This window comes from Echinops telfairi, unplaced genomic scaffold (assembly GCF_000313985.2).
Source record: "Echinops telfairi isolate 266 unplaced genomic scaffold, ASM31398v2 ScPeMD7_7467;HRSCAF=8505_1, whole genome shotgun sequence".
NCBI lineage: Eukaryota > Metazoa > Chordata > Mammalia > Afrosoricida > Tenrecidae > Echinops > Echinops telfairi.
The window spans coordinates 28,907,607-28,913,450 of NW_022111368.1; the positions used below are offsets into that span (position 1 = coordinate 28,907,607).

General features: G+C 48.5%; 1 long non-coding RNA gene across 1 annotated transcript in view; it reads left to right on the forward strand.

Moving 5' to 3' along the window:
- Positions 1-633, forward strand: part of LOC123520952 — a 7,019-nt gene extending 6,386 nt beyond the window's left edge. Inside the window, exon 3 of the long non-coding RNA XR_006679462.1 lies at positions 415-633. This is a non-coding gene — a long non-coding RNA (uncharacterized LOC123520952). The remainder of the gene's footprint in view (positions 1-414) is intronic.
- The last annotated feature ends 5,211 nt before the right edge of the window (positions 634-5,844 follow it).

Below are 5,844 nucleotides of genomic sequence, written 5' to 3' on the forward strand. Positions count from 1 at the left end.
ATGCTTATCAGCAATCTTTAAGGAAATGTAAAGTTAAAAAGAGATGGCCACTACCCCCTGTGAGCATGTCTAATATGGCACATTCTGATACCAAGTGTTGGCAAAGACACAGAACAACTGGAGCTCTCCTGGATTGCTAGGGGGCATGTAAGTGACATAGCCACCTGGCCAAGTGGTGCGGCAATTTTTTTTTTTTAATATTAGGGGTATATTTACCATAAAACCTAGCCCCTGCCTCCCTCGATGTATCTGAGTGAAACAAAAGCTTATGTCCAGGATACCAAGACCCCTATACAAGTGTTCATAGCAGCTTGATTTGTAGTAGACAAGATCTGGAAATAATGTAAATATACAGGAACAAGTGAGTGGGTAATGCCACCACACATGTACACAGTGTCTGTCTTCGTTTCCTAGGGCTGCCGTAAGAAAACAGTACAAAGTGGGGACTTTGAGGAACAGAAATGACCTTTTCCCCAGTCAGAAGCTGGACGTCTGAATTCACGGTAGTGTTGGACCTAGCAGATCCTTCTTTGTCTCCTCTGGTTCTGTGGCCTCGGTGTTTTGGGGGCGTTCCTTGGCTTCAGCTGGATCCTTGTGGTAGTTACATAATCTGCTGTCAATTTGAGACTTTGAGGGTGGAGTTTTATCCTGTCAATCAAGTCGCAGCCTGATCTCATTTGGAGGCACTAAGGAGATAAAAAGCTCATTGGAGGTGGGACACATACTCTCTCCCTGTGAGACATTCCTGAGGACAAGACTGATGGAGATACGCTGAAGCAGCCAGAACTCAAGAGAGCCAGAGGAGCCATGTGGAGACCCCTGTCAGCGCTGAGATGCTTCCACTGCCACTGGATCCACAAGACTTTCCACCCACTGGCCTGTGATCTTTGCATTCAGTGTCATTGCATGTGTTGCATGAGTCTGAAGAGGAATTTATAGATTGGTTTCAGACTTAGGGATTTGATCTGGACTGGACTGGGATGTTTTCTCAATATTCAGTTGCTCTTGTATATAAAGCTCTTTCTTATACACATATGAGTATCTCTCTGGATTTGTTTTTCTAGTCTACCTGGACTAGCACAACCCTCTTCCCTCTGTTTGTGTCTTCTGTTCAGGACCTGTCCTTCTCTTTTATAAAATGCCACTCAGGAGGCATCAGGATCAGGACCATCCATACTCCAGGTTAACTTTGTTAACTTATAGCATACGGAGGGGAAGTCCTATTTCCCTAAGGAAGGCCACTTTCACAGGTTCAGGGTCTAGAACATCAATGTTACCTTTTGGGGGGACAAAATTCAAGTCTGGATAATGGCCTGCCTACTTACTATTCCACAATCCAAAGGAATGAATGAACTTTAGATTTACCCAATCATGCACTGGTGAATCTCACAATCATTGTGCCAGGTAAAGGTGCCAGACCAAGAAAAAGATGACCTTGTATGATCTTATTTGTATAAAATTCTATCCACTGCTAATAAATCTATAGTAACAATAAGCAATGCCTGGGTTGGGAAGGGATGGGAGCGAGAGAATAGAAAGGGGGGCCCATAGGGACTTGGGGAGGTGATAGAGACACTCATTCTCTTGGATAAGGTAGTAGGTTCCTATGTGAAAACCTATAAAACTGTACTTTAAATATATGTCCTCGCTCACTGCCACTGAGTCAATGCCAAATCATAGTGACTCTATAGGACAGGCCAGAACTGCCACTGTGAGTTTCTGAGATGGTAACTCTGTATGGGAGTAGAAGCTTCCTGTGCCTACAGAGGAGGTGGTTTCAAAATGCTGACCTTGTGTTTAGGAGCCCAACAACATGTGTGTGCTATGCCACGAGGATGCTTTAATATATGCAGTTTATGTTAATTTTTAAAATTAGACCCTCAAAAAAAAATTAGACCCTCTTCCCTTAAAAAAATTATTTTAAGGTATAATTAACAACCACAAGGGGGCAGGAAGAGCTCCCAAATAGGCTCTGTCCAGTTCCTTGACAAAACAGTCACACTCACTGCTATCCTGTAGATGCTGACTCACAGTGACCCTGTAGGGCAGGGCAGAACTGCCCTGTGGGTTTCTGAGACGGTAACTCTTTATGGGAGAAGATACGCCCCGTCTTTCTCCCTTGGAGCAGCTGCTGGTTTTGAACTTCTGATCTTGAGGATCACAGCCCAACTCATAACCACTACGTCAATGGCCACAAGGTGGAAATGGATGATGATTGTAGAAACCTATGCCTCCTATCAATGAAATGTGTGCGGCTTCAAAAAAGTTTGTGGGAAAATTCCATTATCTTTCGATTCCCTTTCTCCCATGAACTCTTTGAAGCCCCCTCATATTGTACAGTTGAGAAATGCTGGCCCACTCCATAGGTAAATTAGTCCAGCTTGCCATGCTAGAAGTGGAATTTCCCAGGGGCTATGAGCACCCACTAGCAACAGGATTGATTCACGTTAAGCTTCCAGCTTTGAGTTACAAAGAAGACTGTGTTGGAAAAGACAACGCCTTCACTTCCCTTTCTGGGGAACGGAGGCAGCACCTTTCTGTCACGGGCACTCCCTGCTTCCCTGTGGTCACATGCCTGAATCTGATGGCCCACACTTCTGTGATGGGGCAGTTGTGCCTGTGCTCTGATGGGCAGTGCTCTCGTGAAAATGAATGCCTCTTCCCATCAGCTCAGAAGTAGGGGAGGAGGCGAGCAGTGGAGTTGAGTGTGAGGTCCTGAAGGCCATTGGGTGAAGCTCAAGAGCGCAAAGTCCTAAGCGTCCATGGGAATTGCTGAGAAGACACTGGATCGGACGTCTTCGGAATGATTAGATGACAGGAGCCCAGGGAGGTGGTGAGGGGTTTCTGGGACATCGTTCAGCTGCAAATCACCGTAGTCAACTGCATTTATCACCAGCCTGGTGCACAAGTCAGCCTGGCAGGGCAGCTACAGGGATTGCGAGCGATCTGGATCCTGAGAGCAGCTTCAGAGGTTTGTGGTGGGGCATCAGTTAAACTGCTTAACCGAGCCACCTGCCCTTCCCCTCCTCTCTCCCAGCTCCCAAAGAGGAGGAACCTGTTCTCCAGGATAGGGGTGTCATACATCAAATTCACGCTGCCTGCCCCTGCAGCTTGGGTTCAGAGCAAGCCCTCCAAGTGGAGAGGCTCAAATAAGCTGCTGGACGAGGAGGGGGGCTGTGAGCATGGCATGGAGGAGAGGGCAATGGGCGGGGCACTTAGGGATGGATGTGGACCTTTCCAAGTGGGGTGCTCCTCTGGGTCTTGGTGTGCAAGGTGAAGTCAGCATCTCTCTCTGCTTCTCAAAGGCTCGTCTTTTGAAAACAACGTTGGTCAGTGAGCAACGAGGATGGGGCACTGGCAGAAAGGGTCTCGCGCTGGGAACTTGTGCTGTACCCAGGTCCGGGGGTGGCACAACAGGGTTGTGCTTGACTTCTAATGTCAGGCTGGCAGTTGGAACCCAGCCAGATGGCTGGACAATTGAGACCTGGCTTCTGTAAAGACAACAGCCAAGGACACACGAGGGAGCAATGCTGCTCTGTACCGCTTGGGCTGGCCATGAGTCAGAGTGACACAGCAGTCAGAGTGCTGTCCACTAAGGCCACTGGTCACCATAACTGAATTGGTGCCGCTCAGGGGCAGTCCTGCCTTTTTCACAGTGTGAAGTCAGCTATCCTGGACCCTCACAGGCTTGCTCCAGACTTTGATGTAGCGACTCTCATTCTTACCAAGAACATCACCTGACAGGCTTCTATTTCCTGTAGCTGTCAGATTTTTTTTAAAACAACGAGCATGGTAATGGCTGACGTTTATGGAGTACTTACCACATGCTAGAGAATGTTGTAACATCGTTACATATTTAAACCAGTAAACCCTGGGTGCTGAGATATGCACGGGGCAAATATCTTGCTCTGTGCCTTGCAAATAAGGTGAGACAGTTAGAAAGGCCAGGGTCAGCACCCAGGCAAGTTGGCTCCAGAGGGAAGGATGGGACAGTGCCTCTGTCCAGCAATGTATTTGAGGTGGAAGGAAGAGGCCCAACTTAGAGGAGTTTCCCAGGCCTTTGGAAGGAAAGGTCAGAGAGCCTTGAGGAGTGATGGGATTGTTGCATGGGGTTTTAAGGGTTGAATAGGAGCCGATGGCACTGGGGGGTGGAGTGGAGAGACTCCAAGCAGAGGAGGGCAGAGCATGCCCCGAAGCTACCTCAGGGAGCTGCAAGTGTGACTAGGTAGGGTCTAAACTGGAGGGACTCTGGAGCATCAGCCAGAATGAAGCCATTCTGGGGCCCTGAATATTATTCGACAGAGGATGTTGGGTACCCAGGTGACAGGATGGGAGCTGAGCCAGGTGAGAGGCTCCAGAACCCCTGCTGACCATGCCTCCTCCCCGCCCAGATTTCCCGTGTCCCCTCCTGGGGCATCACCACAGACTTGGAGCTGGCCAAGTTAATGGTGACTGGCTTGGGTGGCACCTGACTCTTGGCAACACTCAGGGGGTTCCTCTGTCCTCTGCTCCCTGGGTCTCGGGAAAACCTTTCTGTTTCCATTGAGGATTTCCAGGAGGGAGACTGTGATTAGTGACTGGGATGTGCTTGAGTTTGGGCCCAAATCTCCGGAACTCTCCACTTCTCTCTCCCCTGGGAGGGGCCTGTCACCTCCTCTCTGGGCTTGGCACATGGATTAAGCACCCCTCAGGACCAATAATGAGAGTAGCGATACCAGGTGGGTAGGGGGAAGGTGGGGGGAGGAGGGGAGACCCATCATAATGATTGACATATATAACGTCCCCCCCCTCCCGGGGGGACAAACAACAGAAAAGTGGGTGAAGGGAGCCAGTGATTAATGTAAGGCATTAAAAAATAATAATTTATAAATTATCAAGGGTTCATGAGGGAGGGAGGGAAGGAGGGAAGGAGGGGTAGGGAAGGGAAAAATGAGGAGCTGATACCAAGGGCTCAAGTAGAAAGCAAATGTTTTGAAAAGGATGATGGCAACATATGTACAAATATGCTTGACACAATGGATGGATGTATGGATTGTAATAGAGCTGTAAGAGCTCGTAATAAAATGATTTAAGAAAAAGAAAACACCCCAGCCCAATCCAGATCAAATCTGATATTACCCCATATTTTGATACTAGTTCATAAATTCCTCTTTAGACTTATTCAGCCATGCAATGATGCTGAATGCAGGAAGATCACAGGCCAGTAGGTGGAAAGTCTTGTGGATCCAGGGGCGGTGGAAACATCTCAGCGCTGGCATGGATCTCCACGTGGCTCCTCCAGCTCCGGGCTCTGACTCCATCAGATTAGTTCTGTGCGGCTTGTCAGTCAGAAGACGAAGCAGAGAGTGTGGGTCTGCCCTCCAGTGAGCTATTTATCTCCATTGTGCCTCCCAATGAGGTCATCAAGCTGCGGCCTGATTGAAAGGATAGACTCCACCCCTTCCTCAAGTTGACAGTAGATTATGTAACAGCCACAGCACCTAACAACAATAACGGGAAGAAAGGAGCCTGGGTAGTGTAATAGGTTGGTAGTTCAAACCCACCAGCCTCTCTCGTGGAGAAAAAGGAGGCTTCCGCTCTCTTAAACATCTGCAGCCTTGGAGACCCACACATGGAAAAAGGGATATACTGCTGACATCAGGTGGATCTTGACTGAAAGCAGAGACTATCAGAAAGATGTTTGTGTGCGTTTTAGTGACTATGAAAGGCATTTGACTGTGTGGGCCGTACTGAACTATGGATAGCCTTGAGAAGAAGGGGGACCCCAGGACGTTCCATTGTGCTCATGCAGAAACTGCAGCTACCCCAGGAGGAAGGTACCCCAACAGAGAAGGAGATATGGAG